A 22751-nucleotide genomic window follows, 5' to 3' on the forward strand; every position below is an offset into this window, starting at 1 on the left:
TGAATGTAAATCTTATTTTATAACATTTTTTATATTTATTTTTTATGTAATAAATCAAAATTCTTTTATCAATAAGTTTTTTTCCCTACAAAGTCACAAAAGTTCCTCTTTGTAAACATGTGCTCGCATATACATTCTACAATTTTCTGAGCAGAGTTTGTATGTATAGTTTTTTTTTTTTGTCACTGCCATTTCATATGCAAAGCATGCATCAGCCACAACGAGGCTATCTCCAAGAGCAGTCATTCCGAAACCTGATCTGGGAGAAAGTGCAGACTAAATAAAATTTCATTTTGACTTGGCCTCCCGCTGAGAATGGGACTGCTTTGTTTCAGCCAACAGAAGCAGCAAGCCAGAAAGGTATGTCCTGTTTTGCATGGCCGATGTGTGACTTGAGGATTCACAACCATAGTGTTCATGCTTTCATACTCGGCATCAGACACACATCCTGCTCTTTCACTTAGTCTTTTTCTTTACTCTCTCTCTTTCATAGCTGATAGTCTTCCTGCAGGGCAGAGCTGGGACTGACTATTCTGCAATTATTTGCTTTGGCATGTGTCTACGTATAGTGTGGTTCTCTCTACACATATCAGATTATTTACATTCTTCCCTTATGTTATGCTTTTGCTTTTATTTATCACAATGAAATATTTGCAATTAAAAATATTTTTCATATATGATCAACAATGATCATGATTTTACTGTTTATTTAATGTAAATTATGCAACTTATTTACATTACATATTTGAAAGCAGAGAAAATTAGCTTGAATGTTTTATTTGACGTTACTGTATTTAGCATTTTGTTATTTTCTGTTTTAAAAGTTTACCATAGTGATGTCCAACCGTATAGTAAAACGTTAAGTAAAATTATCCTATCATAGTTTACATAAATGGAGAATTGCATGTTCTTATAAAGAAAGTATGGGATATTGGTAGCAAAAGAATACATAATCCCCAGTGCAGTGTTTTACATCTCAAAATGACTTCACATAAAATTGTCTAAATGGAATTACGTTCTGATTATCCGAAGGAGATATACAGGCACACAGGGCAAATTAAATTTACAGTGCTTTGTGTATATACACATTTAACCCTTAAAATTCAAGACTGCCAACTTGATGAAAGAATGTAAGTATGAACTCACATTTCTCTCAATAGATGTGTGCTTGAATTCTAATATACACTGTAATAAAAGGACCATAAGTAAAAGTATATGCAGCCCTATGTATCCGCTATTACAGGCTATTTAGTGTGGAATACAGGTATTTATCCTTAGCTTTACAGAATGAGATAAAGTTTTTGGTGCGATAGATAGATAGATAGATAGATAGATAGATAGATAGATAGACAGACAGACAGACAGATAGATAGATAGATAGATAGATAGATAGATAGATAGATAGATAGATAGATATGTATATATCATATTACTTCTGGTACAGATCTTTGTAATTACTCTGAATGATTGTGTAAAGTATAGACCCACTTTAATGACATAAAACGTATGCAATGATACCCATCAAGGGTGTCCTTGCTCATGTTTGTCTAGGCCTATATTCCATTCACATCCAGTGAATTAAGATTGATGATAATCTTGATGTATTTTGCTATTATAAGTGAATATTTAGAATATTTATTAAGATCGTGCCAAAATGTGCTTTCTGTCATTAACTTTCTATATGTTATCAGAACAGCTGATAATCACATGGTTGACTTATAAATCCATTCATTAAGCAGCACAATATTACATGTCTTAGGAAGACTAATACAACAACTAATATACTGTGGCTGTATGTATAGCAGTTTAGATTTCCAAATTAAACTTATTGCACTAATTTTTTTACATCCAGTGTGAGTTTCTTAAGTCATGACCCCCAGGTCACTTTTGCTGTATTTGTACAGTATTTAATTTTTTCATTTGGAAGACATACAGCAAGCATCGAGATGCCTGGGAACAAGAAACATTACACTGGGTCTAAATATATGTTATTAATGTGAGCTTATTTTTCAAACTGTGTTTTTTATTCTCAAAATGTAGGACGATGTAAAAAAAAAACTGGGGCTATGAAGGACTCCCTCTTAACAATGCACTTACTAATTCGGTGTTCTCACCCAGTTGACTGGCACCTAGATTGCTGACAATTATGTATTCGATAATTTCTACACACAACGTTATTGATCATTAAGCCCTTTTGAGGGGTTCAGGGCACCTGCAGCCTATCTACCTGCCTGCTATTTGTATTACACCTAAACATAGATAGAAAAACTATTTTTATATAAATTGGGTTAGGTTATTTTTTGTACTAATTTTATATCTGAGGAAACTTTTTGAAAGACCTTAGCCAAGCTCTATTGAAATACAGTAGAGGTAAATGAAAAGTCCCGATGTAGGGAATATCACTGGCCTCCATTCAAAAAGACATTTGGGGGAGATTTATTAGAAGCGTCTGAAAGCAGAGCTGTTCTAGTTGTCCATAGCAACCAATCAGAGCTCAACTTTTATTTTCCCGCAGCTGTTTATAAATTTAAAGCTGTGCTCTGATTGGTTTCCATGGGCTACAAGAACTGTTTTACCTCAGACACTTCTAATAGATCTCCCCAGTGTCTCTTGTTATAGTGGTTGACTGTAGTTGAAGGTGCTCCTATAATAAAGTATATAAAAAACTGCTCAGGAAATAACGAAATAACAAAAGGGCTTTTTAAAGTATTGATCAGGTCTATGATATGTAATATATGTACCTATGTACCATATGTGCACAGATAACCTCTGGTTGCATAAACTGAGCTTCATCACCAAACTCAAGTGTGAACATGGCTTTACTATGACATTATTAAATTCTAGTCCTCCCATAGGCAGCAATCTAGATCCATTTCTAGACTGGGTCGTATAAGAATACGATAGAATAGTCCTTAGCAATTGTGCCTCCTGCACTTGAAAGTAAAACACCAGCACTAAGCTAATGGTAATGAGAAGTTTTGCATTAGTGATATATGGTATATGGCAAGAATAACAAGCCCATTCATAAGCCAACTTGTGGTGTGCTGAGGCACTACAACTTTATAAACAGTGTACTCTAAAGAAATGGATCCACGTGTGATCTTCCCACATGATGGGACTAGCAAGGTATTGAACAAAAGTACAGAAAGTTCAACTATGCCATAGTTATCACATTAAAAAATTGTCTTATGTTTATAGACAAAACTGTAAGCTGAAAACCAACCCAATGCATCCACATGTTCTCCAAAAGTTGCTCTTTGTGTCACTCTTACATTATGGTTTCTACATTGTGTCAGCTAGTGGTGTCAGGAATCCTAGGCTTTATTAAGGACGGGGAATTTTTAACAGGTCTTCAAGAATTTCATTCATATGTGGCCTGTCTAAAAATTAAGTGTCTTTTCTTTACAGTCTACAACGTTCAAGCCTGATAATCACTGGAAAATCAATAACATGCTGCGTATCATCACATAAATGGTTATACAATGTGAGTAGATTGTGTCTATTTTTACCATTATTATTTGTAATTTTTTTATTACTTTGTTTGGAATTAGTCATGACATTACTTAGTACAGACGGTCCCCTACTTAAGAACAGCCAACTTACAGATGGCCCATAGTTACAAACGGACCTCTGGATGTTGGTAAGTTACTGTACTTCAGCCCCAGGTTCCAATAAACAGCTATAATAGTTATTAAAGGTGTCTGTAATTAAGCTTAATTGTTAATCCTGGTTCTCATGACAATCCAATATTTTTAAAATCCAATTGTCACAGAGACCAAAAAAATGTGTCTGGAGATACAATTATAAAATATACAGTTCCGACTTACATACAAATTCAACTTAAGTACAAACCTACGGAACCTATCTTGTATGTAACCCGGGGACTGCCTGTATATATTTTCTATCTCACCAATGTCCAATAATACAAAAATCTATACATTATTTACCCTCATCTATTGATGCACATATACTGTAGTAAACAGAATTGGCTCCATGTATTCTTTCCTTTTCAGATTTGCCTTAGGGGTGTTTTGTTTAGTACAGGGATTACTTTGGCACTTACTGCCCATTTGGCAGAGTGAATAATTTCAGCATATTAGGTTTCCCAAGTGTGTTATATTTTCAATTGGAATCCAAAATACAATAAAGATAGATTACAATTATAAAACAAAGCTAAACATTAAAAGAGCACAGCTATTTATTAGTGTCTGTGTACAGTAGATCTATTTCATTTACTTCAGGAATTGGTATGATGGCTTTTTTTACTTTTAAAGGGAATGAAAACCTCAGTAGAGCACTGTGATATTTTATTGTAGAATGTTTAGTGTTCTTAAAATCAATTTGGCAATTAGCAGGGGGCTAAATTAAATGTTTATAGTTTTCATTAGTCATTTCAACAGTTATTGGAAGTATATATTGTCATATTTGTGGAGTCAATTCTCTGCATTGCTACAATAATGCATTTGCTATGTGCCAATCACAGCAATGGTTGTCCATTCTTTTTATCATTGTCATAAAACTCTTCATAGCACAGCTTCACTGCACAGTCCTTAATTTGCTCCCCTTCTCTATCATACCCGTGTTCTCTGTAATGGCAGTTATTTAACCCTAAACTTTTGCATAATCCAAACCTCTCATTACTGTCACATGCATTTTTCATAAGCAACATAGCTATTTTGGAATGCACTACCCCAAATACTTGAAGGGATAAGCTACTTTACCTCATGTTTTTTGAATGTGTATGTAGGGAAAATGTTCGGCTGCACTTTGATGGAAATTCTGTGCTTTGTGCTACCCCAATAGCAAAAATATATAAATCAGAATCACTCTTTGCTTGCATTGTTTGATATGATCTCCTTTGGCAAGTATCCACACTTCTACGCCTCTTGTCTCTAGTCTTTCTTGATCTTTCTGCTGGTTTATTCTTCATTTTACCATGTCCTTACTCTATTTCCACTTTCCTTAATGCATTTTGTTTATACACTTACTCCCTATTAATGCACAGCATTGTGAACCGTGGACCTCTCCTATACCTATTCTCTATTTATCCCACAGACTCTTTCGCTTTTCTGCAAACAATATCTTGACTTTTCTGCATGTAGCATACTGATGCCACTAAAGGCACTGCTCCACCACTACATCACCCACTACCTGAGACTTCTTCAGCTCTACTTCTCCCGACACTTGTCTATCAGGTTTGAAACCATATGCAGACTGCCTCACATATCCTTGCTGCCCTCACTGCCATGCAGAGGCCAGCGCAACCTGCTTCTACCAACAGTTCTCCTTCAGGTCTGACACCACCACAGACCCACCTGTATACCTTTCCTCCAGGGCTGGTCTGAAGAAGTTAAATTCCCAGCTTTCCCACTTAGTCCTTGTGTCTCTCCTCCACGGTACAGTTGTACATGCTATATGCAGACTATGAGCCAATGAAAAGCTTCTATTCTTTCCTTTATCTCCCCTGATGACCTTTTTCCTTGACCTAGTTACCCAGCTTCCTGGTTTGCCTGTTATACCCTCAGCCCACCTCAGAACTGACATCACCAATGACCCAGTGATTTAAATAGTACATACATTATATTTAAATGTATTTGTTCTACTGCATAGGTCTATTGAATAGTCCACTGTTACTCTGATTAGCCCAGCTTCCAGATGTAATGTGCTATCTTGCATGTTCCTCCTGGGGTCATACGACCCATTTTTCTTATATGATATTTTTGTTGTTATGTATATATGTAGTATCCTGATATCTTGCTCTCGGCCTATTAAATTTGACAATGGCCAAACTGTCCGAAGCGTCATGTTATTTTGCTATATATTCCACTAAATAAAAACATGATCTTCTTTGCATGAAACAAAAAGTGCTTCTGCTTTATACTTTATTGTGTATTGAGGTGTGGGGGAGAGGAAATTAGGCCATTTACCAATATCTATATATTCTTGTTCATAAAATGGCAGCAGATGGAGGATTATATGATCTCTAACTGTCCACGACTAATCTACCTTACAGGACCTTGAGCTTGTATTCATGAATATTATCATATGGTCCTTGAAGGGAGATTGGTTATGGGCAGTTTGAGATCACATGACCATCTATCTGCGGCCATTTTATGGTCAGTAATGACAGCTGGGGAGGTAAAAAACATTTGTGAACCATTTGTGAACCAAGGGTATAATTGAAGTGGTGGAGAACACTTAATAGATGTATATTAGCAAATTAGCTAATATCCTGCCTACCACACTTAAACACACCTTGCAAAAAAGATTAGCTAAAGTGAAATGTTCATAGTTTACAGGAAAATGGTTACATTTCTTTCCCCTCCAATATAGCTTTCTTTTAGTTATCACCCCTTTTATCCTTTTATCCTTTTCTTATATTTATTATCCATGGTTTCATAGTTTCATAGTTTCTACGGTTGAAAAAAGACACTTGTCCATCAAGTTCAACCAAGGAAGGGAAGGGATTTGATGAGGAAGGGATTTAGGGGAAACAATTCTATATAACATAACCATCTATGTTATTTAGCTGTAAAAAGGCATCTAGACCCTTCTTGAAGCTATCCGCTGTCCCTGCTGTGACCAGCGCCTGAGGCAGGCTATTCCACAGATTGACCGTTCTCATAGTAAAAAAGCCCTGTCGCCTCCGGTGATTAAACCTTGATTTCTCCAAACGGAGACAGTGCCCCCTCGTCTTTTGATTTGATCTAATCTGAAACAACTTCCCACCATATTTTTTGTATGGACCATTCATGTATTTAAATAAATTAATCATGTCCCCTCGTAGTCGTCTCTTTTCCAGACTAAATAAATCTAGTTGTTTTAATCTTTCCTCATAACTGAGACCCTCCATACCCCTTATCATTTTTGTGGCTCTACGTTGAACCCTCTCCAGCTCCAGGGCATCCTTTTTATGGACCGGTGCCCAGAACTGGACAGCATATTCCAGGTGTGGCCGAACCAATGCCTTGTACAGTGGTAATATTACATCCCTATCACGAGAGTCCAGACCACTTTTGATACATGACAAGATCCTACTGGCTTTAGAGGCAGCTGATTGACATTGCATGCTGTTATTCAATTTATGATCTACTAGTACCCCCAGGTCCTTCTCAACAAGGGACTCACCCAGATTTACTCCCCCAAGGACATATTTTGCCTTTGGATTATTGGCCCCCAGGTGCATAACCTTACATTTATCCACATTAAACCTCATTTGCCAAGTGGATGACCAAACATTCAGTTTGTCCAAGTCACCCTGCAGCCTATGAACATCCTCCATAGACTGTATTACACTACACAGTTTGGTGTCATCTGCAAAAATAGACACAGTGCTATTAATTCCTACCTCTATATCATTAATAAATATATTAAATAGTAGTGGGCCAAGCACAGAACCCTGAGGTACACCACTTATAACTGGTGACCATTCCGAGTAGGAATCATTGACCACAACTCTCTGGATACGATCCTTCAGCCAGTTTTCAATCCAATTGCAAATGATTTCTGCCAAACCAATAGCCCTAATTTTACCCATCAGGCGTCTATGAGGGACAGTGTCAAATGCCTTTGCAAAGTCCAAGAACACAATATCCACAGCTGCTCCTCCATCCAGGCATCTGCTAACCTCTTCATAAAAGCAGATAAGGTTAGTTTGACAACTTCTATTCTTAGTAAACCCATGCTGGCTGTCACTTATTATACTATTTGATGTCACATACTCCAGTATGTAGTCTTTTACTAACCCTTCCAATACTTTCCCCACAATGGAAGTTAAGCTTACAGGCCTGTAATTGCCAGGCAAAGTTCTAGAGCCCTTTTTATATATTGGCACCACATTTGCCTTGCGCCAGTCACTTGGCACCACACCAGACATTACAGAATCCCTGAAGATTTTAGCCAGCGGTACAGCAATAACAGAACTGAGTTCTTTAAGAACTCTGGGGTGTAACCCATCTGGTCCAGGAGCTTTGTACACATTGATTTTATTGAGCTTAGATTGGATAATGTCTACATTTAGCCAGCCTAGTATATCACAGGATCCATGACCCGCACTGACACCACCCAAGTCAGAAGTTCTCTCTTCTATTGTATAAACGGAGCTAAAAAACCTATTAAGTATCTCTGCCTTCTCCTGGTCTCCAGTCACCGATGCCCCATTTTCAGAATAAAGGGGTCCAACCTGTTGTGACCCATTTTTTTTTGCATTGATATACCTAAAAAATTTCTTGGGATTTGTTTTGCTATCTTTAGCTACCTGTCTTTCATTTTGTATTTTGGCTGATTTGATTTCTTTTTTACAGATTTTGGTAAGTTTTTTGTAAGTATTGAAAGCCTCAGGTGACCCGTCAGATTTATATTTTTTAAATGCCCTCTTTTTCTCATTAATTGCCCTTTTAACTGTAGCTGTAAGCCACGCGGGGTGTAATCTAGCCCGTCTATACTTGTTACCTATTGGAATAAATTTAGAAGTATAAAAACCCAGGATAGATTTGAATTTCTCCCATTTAACATTAGTATCACCATGTGACAGTATCTGATCCCAGTCTATATCCTGTATTGCAGCCCTGAATTTTTGGAAATTAGCCCTCTTAAAATTCAAAGTTTTCGATTTTCCCACCTGTTTCTGCTTTTTAAAGTTTAAGAGGAAAATAATTATATTATGATCGCTGTTTCCAAGGGGTTCCCTGATACTGACATTTTGGACAATCTCCTCATTGTTAGAAATCACAAGGTCCAACAATGCGTCACCTCTTGTGGGATCTTCTACAAGCTGCACCATAAAATTATCCTGCAGAAAGTTGATAAAATGTCTCCCCTTCATAGATGAAGACGAGCCCTGACCCCAATTTATATTTGGAAAGTTAAAGTCTCCCATTATCACTACGGTCCCCTCCTGTGCAGCCCGCTTCATCTGTTTATATAGGTGACCCTCTATTTCCTCAGAGATGTTAGGGGGTCTATAAATTACACTAAAAATAATTTTCTCAAAGCTCTCTTGGCTTTGAATTTCAACCCACAAAGTTTCTGCCTCCTCACACTCTGAGACCACTGACTCATTCACAATCGCTTTTAAGTCTCTTCTGACATACAAACATACACCACCTCCCCTCCTATTTGCCCTGTCTTTCCGAAAGAGTGTAAAACCTTGAATATTAACAACCCAATCATGCGATGCATCGAGCCATGTCTCTGCTACACCAACAACATCTAACTGTTCCTCTAATATCAGAGCCTCAAGCTCGCCCATTTTGCCTGAGATACTTCTGGCATTTGTGAACATACAATTTAATTTTCCACAGTTATTTATCTGATTTAAAGTAATTTTACTGGCACATATATCCTCACCACTGTTCTGCAACTTGTGGATCTCCTTATCCACTGCCTTAGGCCCCCATACACCGCCCACATCACCACCCACCAACATAACCTGCCCCCTCTCTGACCTGTCTACCCCTTCAGTTTCTTCCTTTTCCTCCTCCCCCGAACCTAGTTTAAATACTCCGCCACCCCTGCTAGGATCTTCTCCCCCAGCACAGCAGCCCCCCTTCCACTTAGGTGCAAGTTATCTGCAGAAAACAGCTTGCACCCCAGTGAAAAGTCAGCCCAATGCTCTAGGAACCCAAATCCCTCTGCTCTACACCAGGATCTGAGCCATGCATTTAACTCCCTGAGCTCCCGCTGTCTGCTCTGTGTAGCGCATGGCACAGGTAGGATTCCGGAGAATACTACCTTGGAGGTCCTTTCCTTAAGCTTTGAACCTAGTTCTTTAAAATTATTCTTCAGGCTCCTCCACCTACCATCTATTCTGTCATTGGTACCAACATGGACCACGACAGCTGGGTCATCCCCAGCCCCTCCCAGTAATTTATCCACCCTTTCCACCACATGCCGAACCCTGGCACCAGGGAGACAGCAAACCATTCGGTTGAGGCGGTCTTGGCGACAAATTATTCTATCCGTCTTCCTGATTATAGAGTCCCCTACAACCACTAGCTGCCTTGGCTTACCTGCACTCCCATCCACCCTACTACTAGCTGGTCTGCTCCCCCGGCTGTGAGGGAGAGCAGGATCCGCTAGGGCTGCCATTTCTGACACTGACGTCCTTACATCATTGCACAATTTTGCAATTTTGCTTGGATGTTCAGAGTCAGAGTTGGCCTTCCTTTTCTTTGACCCCTTCCTACCCCCTCTAGTTACAGTAACCCAGCTACCCACCTGGCCCTGCTGGCTTTCCTCTCCACCCTCCACTTCTACCCCGCTTATTGCTTGCTCAGTTTCCTTCCTTATTAATTCTACTTATGCTACCAGAGCCCACCATGATGTTGATTCACCCCCTGCTCCCTCAGCACTTCTATTTGTAGCTAGTACCACAGCCTAGCACAGATTTATTCTTTCCATGAACCGAGTACATAACCTGCAAACATACATATGCATACATTACATTTGGAAGAAGCGTGATTTAGACATCCATATAAGAAAGGGTTTTTTACAGTAAGTTGACTTATCGAATGCTATACACCAAGAGGAAGCAGTGGTTGACAATAAATCAACACTGAAAATTGAGCTAGATATCTTTCAATACATTGCATTAGCAATTAAAACACAAAAGTGAATGCCAGTCAAGAGCACTCTGTTAGGCTTCTCTGATGTCAGTTGTGGAAACTGGATATCCGTAGGTGAAAGTTAATTCAGGGAATATTCTGATGTGGCCATTTTAGAAAGGCATTTGTCTAAAATGGGATTGTTGGCCTTTTATATATAACTTTATATGCCCAACCTTTATATGGCCCAAACTTACTTAAAATCTGTAAGTTTGAATAGTGTCGAAGTACTGCAACATTTTTCCAAAACATTGAAAATACTTCCCAAAATTTTTTACTGAGTGCTCAAAACTGATTAAACTGCTGCTAAATCATATAAAACACATTACTTGTTTACATTTTGATTACTCCTCAATATACACTCACCGGCCACTTTATTAGGTACACCTGTCCAACTGCTCGTTAACACTTAATTTCTAATCAGCTAATCACATGGCGGCAACTCAGTGCATTTAGGCATGTAGACATGTTCAAGGCAATCTCCTGCAGTTCAAACCGAGCATCAGTATGGGGAAGAAAGGTGATTTGAGTGCCTTTGAACGTGGCATGGTTGTTGGTGCCAAAAGGGCTGGTCTGAGTATTTCAGAAACTGCTGATCTACTGGGATTTTCACGCACAACCATCTCTAGGGTTTACAGAGAATGGTCCGAAAAAGAAAAAACATCCAGTGAGCGGCAGTTCTGTGGGCGGAAATGCCTTGTTGATGCCAGAGGTCAGAGGAGAATGGGCAGACTGGTTCGAGATGATAGAAGGGCAACAGTGACTCAAATCTCCACCTGTTACAACCAAGGTAGGCATAAGAGCATCTCTGAACGCACAGTACGTCGAACTTTGAGGCAGATGGGCTATAGCAGCAGAAGACCACACCGGGTGCCACTCCTTTCAGCTAAGAACAGGAAACTGAGGCTACAATTTACACAAGCTCATCGAAATTGGACAGTAGAAGATTGGAAAAATGTTGCCTGGTTTGATGAGTCTCGATTTCTGCTGCGACATTCGGATGGTAGGGTCAGAATTTGGCGTCAACAACATGAATGCATGGATCCATCCTCCCTTGTATCAACGGTTCAGGCTGGTGGTGGTGGTGTCATGGTGTGGGGAATATTTTCTTGGCACTCTTTGGGCCCCTTGGTACCAATTGAGCATCGTTGCAATGCCACAGCCTACCTGAGTATCTTTGCTGACCATGTCCATCCCTTTATGACCACAATGTACTCAACATCTGATGGCTACTTTCAGCAGGATAATGCGCCATGTCATAAAGCTGGAATCATCTCAGACTGGTTTCTTGAACATGACAATGAGTTCACTGTACTTAAATGGCCTCCACAGTCACCAGATCTCAATCCAATAGAGCATCTTTGGGATGTGGTGGAACGGGAGATTCGCATCATGGATGTGCAGCCGACAAATCTGCGGCAACTGTGTGATGCCATCATGTCAATATGGACCAAAATCTCTGAGGAATGCTTCCAGCACCTTGGTGAATCTATGCCACGAAGAATTGAGGCAGTTCTGAAGGCAAAAGGGGGTCCAACCCGTTACTAGCATGGTGTACCTAATAAAGTGGCCGGTGAGTGTATATGGGTTATATTATGCAACATACAGCTAAGACTTACCGGCTATGGAGACGGCAAAGCCCATAAGCACTCTCCATGTACCCGCAGCCGGCCCGTGACGCGCTATTATGTCACTGGTCGTGAAAGGGTTAATAACACATTAGAATAGAGTGCCCTGTGATCTTTATAGTGTGAATAGCTAAAATTATATCTATACCACTAGGAATAACTAAAATGTTATTTAAAATATAAATAATAATTTTTCTATAAATATGAAAAAATATATTATTTTATTACTGGTATATTTTTCTTGTAACTGCCCCAATCTTTAAGTCATCTGAATTGTTTTCTAGATCACGTTTAGAGAGTCACAAAACTAAAATGTAATTTTTATTGCTTTGCTTTACTTTTCTTTCCCCTTGGAATATTGTATATAAAAACAAAAGCCATAACCCCTTGAAGGGTGCTAAGTTTATCCAACATTAACTGCTTTTAAATTAAGTTTTCAGATTTAAATCCAATTTTTATTTACAGCAATCAAATTTCTTGAAAGTTACCAGGGATAAACCTTAAAAATATCATAGTTTCATAACAGTGTTATATTATTTGTAAGCAAGCTTTATGGGCACGAATCTGCAAAACATAGTTGATTATCATATTGGTATCATAGTGGAAGAAGTACCAATATACAGGATACATAGGTTATAAAAAAAAGCTTTTGTAAACCCTATAAACTATTTTGAATATATATTCATATATATTTTAAAGTTAAAGAAACCGTTGGGTGCACAGATGTACTTCTGGTGTCTGATTGCACTTCTGGTGTTTGAGGGTGGCCAAAGTAGCATCAACTACATATGTATTGCTAGTGTGCCCAATCATGGCAAATAGCAAGGAAGGGGGTCAATTCATCAGCCTACCTTTACTTTGTATAAAAAAGTGGCCCGGAGCGCGATGGGCGTTATGGATGGGGGTTTGGAAGGGATGGTTGGCTGGAGTAGGGTCTCTTTGGTTGAGGCATTTATTTTAACTTACACCAGAAAACTTGAATAATTTATATCTGAAATCTATGGCTGGGCTTAGATGCAAAATAGTTTTTAAGAAGATTTTTTTATTTATAATTGTGGAATTTAAAGCTACATGAGATGTTAAGTAACTTTTCAGATTCATTCTCTATTTATTCTTCCTGTTCTCTACAGATCACTATTCAGAAGTATAACCATCTATGCACAATGACCTGCGTAAAGGTCACAGTGCATCTCCAGGACACACCTATTGCAGTCCGCGTAGAACCCTAGTCTTCAGGATCCATGGTTCACTAAGCTGTTGGAAAGTGTGTCTTTGAGGACTAACAATAAAAATACAGGTAAGGTGGCTGACCTGATAATCATGTATGAAAAATAGACTATAATCTACTATAGAAATAATCTACCATTAAAAATATTTTATCTGGTGTTAAATAGTAAACAATAAATAGGTTATATATTCCCTTTAAGATATATAAATATTAGCAATGCTTGAATTTCACCTTTAACATCATTTCACCATTTCAACATTATCATAGCATCAGCGCTTGTCAAGTTAAAAGTGCATTTAGTCATTGAATCCACATATTTCGAATTGCTCTAGTTTCCTAATTTGCTTTACAACATGATCATTATAATCCCATCAAGCTAAGTTGGAAATAATTAAACCCATGTCGCATATCATTTGTTAGCGAGTATAATTTACTGTACTGCAATGATGATATAGATCCTAGTAAGGATGTCCAGTACACAAAGGTTTTTTCATGGTGTTTAAGGGTCATACAGGCACCAGCTTATCAATAAAAACTATAGAAACTGAAAGGGTTTCAGGGTCACTTATAAATATGGCACTGATCACCCTATTGTTTTTAAGATTACCACTGCAGTTCCATTTCTTTGATGGCAAGGATATCACAGATTACAAGTCATTGAGGTTTGTAGGTATTTAATTCCATTTAAAAACAGATACATTTCTTCCTTGACTCCATTTTAAATGGAAGCTCGGTCATTAATGTGAACCAAGCCTTACAAAAGATTAACTGCTTAAAAGCTGTGACACTTAAGATTTTGAATTTGACTAAAACCCTGCACCATCAATACATCAGAACATGGCCAGCTTCAAGAAAAAGGTGTGAGGTGTGCTGGAAATGTTATTTTAAAGGAGTTGTTGGGAGTGTGTGAATTGTGTGTAATCTCTAGAGCAGTGATGGCAAACCTTTTAGACACCGAGTGCCCAAACTTTAACCTAAACCCCCAAATTTTCCGCAAAGTGCCAAAGCCACAATTTATGCAATAACTTATTACTACCTGCTCTGTCACAGGTTTAAATTGTAGAGGACACCTATACAGTAGAAAGAAGGAGAAGAAGTTTGGATCATCATTGTAGCTTCCTTCAAGGGTCCTGAGCTGCCTGTGACTGCAAGAAGCCTTGAGTCGGTCTGGCAAACCCTGCCCTGTGGGGATGGCAAGGGTGCCCATATAGAGGGCTCTGAGTGCCACCTCTGGCACCCATGCCATAGGTTCGCCACCACTGCTCTAGAGGGACAACATTTGTTTGAAATAGCTCAAACAAATGTTCACTTATGATACCCTCTCTGGGATATCCAGCCTCACTTCACTCTCTAACAAATTTTACCATCAGAAAGGTGAGTATTGAGTTTCCTTTTTTCATAGACTCATAGCCGAGTTTGGGTTTTTCAGCCCATTATTTATGCTAAAAAACTAGGCTTATACTTGAGTATATATACAGTATGGGATAAAACTAACTGTAAATCATTTTGCAATGTTAATGCTTTTCAAAAAAACTCAATTTGTAAAACACTTCTACAAACCTCATCTCTCCACAAACAATTCCTTTTGGAAAGTTGTACAGGAGGCTGAATATGTTATATGGCCCAGTTTGGTGCCATCTTCTGTGCTACTGAGTAGAAATATAGAAGTATAGAATACAAGGGCAGTATAGAATACAGGGGCAGTAAATATCTTAATGGACTAGAGGCTTGTCTGTTTTATGTGGGCAATCTTCTTCTATGTACCCTATGTCCTTTCCAACATTTTTCCTATATTTTTCCATATTCCAATAAATTATTGTGCTTATGTGTTTATGTGGCTTGCGTTTATATGTTTTCGTGGCACAAATAACTTTAAATTGCCATATTTGAATCAATAATTAATAAAACGATTTCATTTTAGCCTGTGTCTTAAGTTTCCACAATGAACTGCTTTATTAGATCACATATATAAAAATATACATTATTATTTTTGTGTTTTATATATGCAAAAAATATATCTATATATATCTATATATAGATATACATAATAACAAGTGAAAATTATATATTGCCACAAAATATTGTGGATAAAAACAATATCTACCCTTCACTATGTAAAAACACAGAGGAACTGCATGTCCTGCTCTTAAACTAACATATCAGTCAACCACACTGCCGAGCTTATCAGATGCTGAAAAGTAAACACAAACTGATGTAGAATACCCAGGGATTCAACTTTGAACTAGTACTACAAGGACTGCAGCAACCCAGCAGGCATTTCCACTGCTTATGATTGAGGCTGGTCCAAACAGCTTAGGCTATCCAGCAGCTTCTTTTGAAATCTAATATTTCCTAAGCAGGAAGGAAAGGAGGAAGTTGGGAATCAGCAGAGAAAGAGTGGCAAGAAAACATTGACTTGTAGGATATAGTAATTGTATATGGTTTATAACAGCACAAAACTATGTGAGACAAAACATACTTTATGTTAGTCTGAACTCTCCAGTATTTTCTCAACCGAGTTCACATTTTATTATTTTTAAGTCTTGGCGATGTTCTTAGTTTTTTAAATTTCTTTAGTAAAAAGCTACTCCATAAATAAAAAGTGGACATTAAATCAGCTTTAGTAACAATTTCATGTTATCAAATAATGTTTTTTAAGAATGTATTGTTATGTTGTTGGTATGTTGATCATAAAAAAATAAAAGAAAAGTTTGCAATGAATTGTTTGGCAAGAAAATAGGTTTTATATGAATAAAGGCAGTGAATACCTTTACCTAGCCATCTTTGTGCCATAAAAATGATATATAAAATCAATATGCATTTCTGCCTATAAATTACATTTATAACCCTATTGAATTTTTCAAACTGATGACCTAACCCCATATGAATAATATAATTATGGAATTGTATCAACTGACAATTAATAAGTAGAGATGAGCAGACCCAATGGTCGTCTTCGGGGTTCAGCATTCGCGTTTGGTCGCCTGACCCAGATGTATTGCCTGAGTGGTGGCCATACAGCCAGTAATTTGATGCCCCTAACAATAAGCCATAGCTATGATTGGACAGGGGGTGTCTCTCGGGTCCACTCTTACCTATTAATAAGTGGAGATTTGTGAAGCGCTCTGCCCATATTTCAGTTTTTCGGTAAGATTATAGGATTAGGATCTAATATATGAATCTCTCTGTCTTTCTAGTGTACATTAATCTACAAGTAGGTCCATTTGATGCTGTAAAAAGGCATTGGCAGTGTGGGGGACAATGCCTTTGATAATCCTCTCATACTCCAATATTCAGGGGCTTTCACATATATTCTAATGTACTTTAGGAGGAGAAATATTTGTCTGGATCAGTTGTAGCTTTACCTAGCATAGAGATAGAATAGAATCCCAAGGTAGCCAATTGGTTGCTTGGGTTTTATAGTATTGAAAACTATAAAGCTTCTTCTAGCATCTATAAAGGCAATAGTTATTGAAGTGTGTCCCATGCCTCTGCTGTCTGGTCACAATGCCTATGCTGAAAAGGAAAGGGGTAACAATATTTTGAACTTTTGACTTTCATGCTCCATAACTCACTATCCACTACAGCTTTAAACATGAGACCTGCAACCTTTTACATGCAACTATATAGCATATGTTTAGTTTAGGGCTCACAATCTAAACAACCTACCAGTATGTTTTGGAGTGTAAGAGGAAAGCGGAGGACCCAGAGAAAACCCACGCAAACACAGAGAGAACATACAAACCTTTTGCAGATGTTGACCTCGGTGGTAATCGAACCCAGGACCCCAGCACTGCAAGGCAGAAACTCTACTCACTCAGCCACCGTGTTTCAAATGATTTAAATTTCATTTGAAAATTGAAATTTTTGTTTTTTTATTAGTATTTTGTAAATTCACCATTGACAAACAATACTGCCTGATTCCTTTTGGGCATGCTCTTTATCATATTCAATTATGTAAGAAACAGTATAATACAATTTTATTGAAATATTTTGTATATAGTGCTCGGGCATGATTATTACACATAGATACACTACATTAATGTTGCACATTTGGACTTCCATTTCAGCCTTCAGCATAAGGTGCTAAGTGTAGTCATGGTACCTGTGCACTAGATATCCTGTGCTTCAATGTACCTGGTGTGTCAGTCAGGCCTGTTGTCTGGTCACTGTGGCCTGCAAGTACTGAGCCTCAGTGGCCCACGTGGTGAATCCCAAGGGATATCAGGTTTTTCTTGCACTTGCTGCTACAAACCGAGTGGCAGTGAGGTCTAGTGTTCCTTCTGTCCCTGGCTGCACACTCACCTGTGGCCACTCGCTTTCCACCTCTCTTCTCTCATGAAGGAGAAGTGTGATTAAAGGGCTCATCTACATGTTCCCAATTTCGTGCTTACTGGTCAGATTAGTTGTGTGTGAATCAGTTTTTTCTTTCATCACAAGTGTTGAACTAGGTTAAGGTTGGGGGACTGTGGGAGTTAGTCCAGCAACTCTTCTTTATTCTCATTTGTAAGAGATTTTTATCTACTCAAAACAGTCCTTCATGTTGTAAGGTAACTTTTTGAATTAACCCTTACAGCCAAAAATGAAGAGAACACACTGAGACACACAAGTCTCTTAGTAAATGCAGAATTCAAACTTTATGAACACACAACCACATATATAAAACACAGAAGATCAGTTTCATAGGGGCGTGAAAAGCTGATAAAATACTGCAATGCTATTGGCCATAATGAAAATCTCAGGACATCATCTTTAAGACATTCTTCCAAAATGTCTATGAACTATACACTGTTTCATCCAGAGACCTTGTTCTAATATAAACAGTATGTTTATATTATCCCAGTTACAAAATGTACAGAGAATGGCTCCAAAAGCTTCTTGCTAACCAAAACAAGATAAGGGGAAGAAAACAGGCTGAAGGACAACTATCTCTAACAAGTGTAAAGGAGAAGCTGGCAAACAAGACAGCAGGTTACACAAAATGGCTGAATCATGACATGGCTGACAGCGGTCATCATAACCTCTTGCTACGACTAAAATAGCAACTGCTTAGTCCAAAATGGCTTCTGTAAAGGAATATATCTCTTAGGCATTGATTTATTTCTTCACTAATCTCAATGTATGCTTCAGATTGTTGTCATGTTGGAATACTATTTCAACCTTTTCATACCTAAAATACTTGAGTGTATAAAGTAATTCAACTTGTAGCATACTCAAAAATAGCTCCACATGCAGATTACTGTCTATTCTAGTCAATTCAATGCCTTTGGCTATCAAACAACCCCATATAGTCAGACTTCCTTCAATTTCGTAATCCATTGGCCCCATTATCCTTTGATTCCTTAAGACCAATTAGCACACATCATAACTCTTTTGTCTCATTAAACCAAATCACCCATTTCCAAATTTCTACTTGACACTTCTTATGATAATGAATTTGAAGCCTTTTTAACTTTTTTCTGGTCACCATTCCAGATTTAAGTAAATACGCAATGCACAGTGCTTTCATGGACTTCTTTAATCTCATTGTTACAAAGCGTACTAGTCATGTCCATTGCAGCCACTCCACTTTTTTATGGCAGAACAAATAAACTCTTAGACTTTACACTTGGAAATTAACTTTATAACCCACAGTGCTATTAGGGAATTTGAGAACAGGTTGTAATTTGCAGTCTAAGAATAAAAAGATTGTTGTACTACCAGGAGCAAACTAGTAGCAACCCAGTTACATAAAAATAAGCTGCATAGTAGTGTGTGGAGACTGACTTTACTAGCTACAGGCAAGATAAAGTCTTTATCTGGGAGAGAGGCATACAGTAGAGCTGGCTCTGCACGTGTTAAAAGTTGAGTTGAGAGTGTCATTGTGTATTATATCCATCTCATGGATCTCATCATCCTTCATTTCTGCTCTGACTCATCTCTCTTTTTCTATGTGTCAAATACTAGTACAATTTTCAAAAGCTAAATAAAAGTGTAGTTAAACCCTGTACTATGAAAATTTAACCACATTGTCAGTGTCTGCTTAGAGAGTCTGCAGCCACTTCACAATGACCATCACTGAGTGATAGGAGCTATAACAGCAATAAAACTGAGTAAAATTGTAAAGTAGGAGGTTAAAATGTTCCTTATTGTGTAAACATCACTAGGAACTTAAAATTTGAGTGCTTTATTTCATGGGCAAACCCCTTAAAACAATGATGTTGAAAACATTAAAAACAGAATTAGCTTGTTGTTCTTACAGAGGTTATATAGTTATATAAGCAAGTTCAGACAAATAGGGGTGCTTAAAATTAGTGTCATGTAAAATGTTTATGTGTTATACTAGATTTGTATAATAAAGTTTGTAAAGACATAACATTTCCAAAGGGTTCTAGTAGCTACCAATGAAATGTACATTTACTCTAGAACACTGCTGTGACATATATGATGACTGAAACTGTAATGGTACTAAAAATACCTTTTCACTAACACCAAATCTTTTATTCCAGGCAGTCACTTCGAAAAACAAGTCTCTTACTTCAAAGTAGTAAGAGTGAAAATACCAGAAACTCAAGCATTATTGAAAGAAAGCCAAATTCTAAGTTAAAAGGATTAAATTCTTAGAGAAACAGGAAGCAGGAGCAAGAAAATCTTTCGTAAAGTGATGTCCACTCAGCTACTAAGTTCTAGTGATGTTCTTAAAAGAAATCTCCCATCAGGAATCTACTTACTTACTAGATCAAGACAGTAGATTCTCCAAATCTAACTCAGTCCTATAGAGCTTTTACTATTTTCAGCAATGCAGCCTAATTGTTTTAGTACGTTATTTCATTTTTATGATAATTACCTGAAGAGGCTACTTGAGAGTGGAATAGCCTTTGTGAGCTCCCAGAGCTAAGAATACTCCATGCCCTGAGTAGCCCCTACAGAGTGGCAACACAGTCCGTGCAGGCATAGTGGCTCTAGGCGCATTGCTAGCTTAGCGAAGCCTGATCCAGGACCGTGCACCATACCGCCACGTTCACAGGTGGCATGGAGGAGCAGGGGGCACCTCCACAGTGGCTACTCCATGCTCCAAGTAGCCTCTTCAGGTAATTAGCATATAGTAAAATAAAGTATTAAAACATTTAGGCAGCAGTACTTAAAATAATAAAAGTTGTATAGGGCTGAGTTAAATTGGGGAATATAGCATCTGGATATAGTCAGTAAGTAGATTCTGATTTAAACTTAGAACAAAATTTTGAAGAAATGATGGGGAATAAACTATCAATGCAAATGATCACTTTTCATTGGTTACATGATTCCTCATGGATTTAACGAAAAATCATTGTGTGAAAGCACTTGTCGAGGCTGAAGATGCTAACCCTAATATACATGAGGAACAAAATCCAAAATTTGTGAGAAACTGTTAACAAATATGTTTTGAATCCCTGTGGCAAAGATATGGTAAATTAAAACATCTAAAAAAAAATTAAACTTAAAGATTTACCAAGTTTAACAAGCATTGTGTATTGTTCGTAAAGTTTGGTGCAATAGTTGTACCTGGACATACATTTTCTATTCATAAATTTATCCATGGTGATTTTACAATATGTACACTTTTAATATTTACCATTTTGCTAATAATTTGGTAGATATTTTGATAGGTGGAATAGATTCTTATGGAATCTTATGTAATTTCCCTATTTTACATTCTTATCATTGATATTACAATATTTATTTCAATACACAGTAAAGTTTCTCATCATAAGCACTTCAGAAGCCATTATGAGCTGATTACGCCTATGTCCAGGTAGAGTACTTGTGGTATGCCAGCATTTTCATGTAAGGGTAAGAGACACCTATTGACTGTCTAGTGCAGTGAATTCAACAAGCCGCAACCTTCGGGAAACTACAGCCTACCGTAGCATTGGTCTGGTATTTTATAGTGCAAGATGCCATAAGAATTCTATTTCCAGAGGAAAATGTACACCGACAACACACATATGTAAACCATATCTGAAAAAGGAAGACTCTATGTACCTACTATAACATGTTTAAGCCACTGGGGCCACAGTTACACAAAGTTAGATGATGCTAATCTCTTGTGCAGATTTGAATGTGTTACGCACATGTTTGTTGGTACTCTCTGCCTATTCTTGCAGTGGATCACCGACGATACAGAACACAACGGTAAAAGCTTCTAAGTATGGTAATGACTATTCAATTGTTTTATAATGTATCATCTATACTCTACAATCAATAAAATGTAACATTTTATGTTTCCTCTCTCTAAAACTACATTGGAATTCTCCTATATCATCTCTTGTAGTCAGCACTGAGTAGAAAGTGTTGCTCCCCCTGAAAAGAGGTCTGGTTGACTATACAGACAGCCGATTGGATAAGCCTTGATTCCCTGTGATGCAATAATGTATTGAAGCAGGATCCTGTTAACATCACATACTATTATATGGCAGAGAGTGCTTTATTTAAGGAAACCAGACTGATTGTATTCTCATTCTTTACCTTGTGGCCTTGTGTAACTGAATTGATGTAATGTATAGCCTTATTCATAGCATGACAACAAGGTGTTTATTTTTGTGTTTTTTAATAGTTCACGTGCTATATTTTCTGACATTTTATATTTAATTTTGCATATTAACTTAAGGAATAAAAACATATTTACATGAAGATGCTTGAGTCACATTTTGCCTTCAAATATCTAAGCATATGGCTAAATTATATCCTACCAATCTATTTTTAATACAAATCTATTTTGTATAAATCCTGGCACCTTTTGGATCAGTGGAACCCATCATGTAAGCACCACAGAAGCACAGCCTTCTGAATAAAAATGCCAACTTCCAACTGTTTATTCTGGAAATGTTCTGCTGGCACCGAAAACATATTCTGGCAAGCTCTGGTTATGTGAAGAGATTATGCAGGCTCTTTATTTTCCGCCAATTCCAGAAGTACTATTGAAAGCTGGGGCTAGAGAACATCTTGTTAGGGCTTCAGTAAGTAAAGAGTAAAAATATCTGTGCATCTTCAATCATCCAAATATTAAGTTAATTTGCATTTGCAAATTAAGAATTTCTTCTTTTTAAATGAGACCAGATTTTACTTTCCTGGAGCTTTTAGCAGAATGAATAGTGGTTGCAATGGTAATTTTGCAGATGCTTATGTATATCCTTCCGTTACCATTACAACAAGCAAAATAGAGCACATATTCACTTCCTACTATTTGCCAGAATGGTACCAAGTGTTACTTGTGCATTGCTCCAAACATATTGGGGAAGGTATGTCGACACATTTATTATACAGACAATTGTA

General features: G+C 37.6%; 1 long non-coding RNA gene across 1 annotated transcript; it reads left to right on the top strand.

Moving 5' to 3' along the window:
* The first annotated feature begins 218 nt into the window (after positions 1-218).
* Positions 219-22109, top strand: LOC140118244 (uncharacterized). The gene is made up of 4 exons (XR_011853158.1): positions 219-360; positions 3409-3484; positions 13363-13529; positions 19949-22109. It is a non-coding gene; the product is annotated as an uncharacterized lncRNA (long non-coding RNA).
* Positions 22110-22751: the final 642 nt, after the last annotated feature.

Source organism: Engystomops pustulosus, chromosome 2 (assembly GCF_040894005.1).
Source record: "Engystomops pustulosus chromosome 2, aEngPut4.maternal, whole genome shotgun sequence".
NCBI lineage: Eukaryota > Metazoa > Chordata > Amphibia > Anura > Leptodactylidae > Engystomops > Engystomops pustulosus.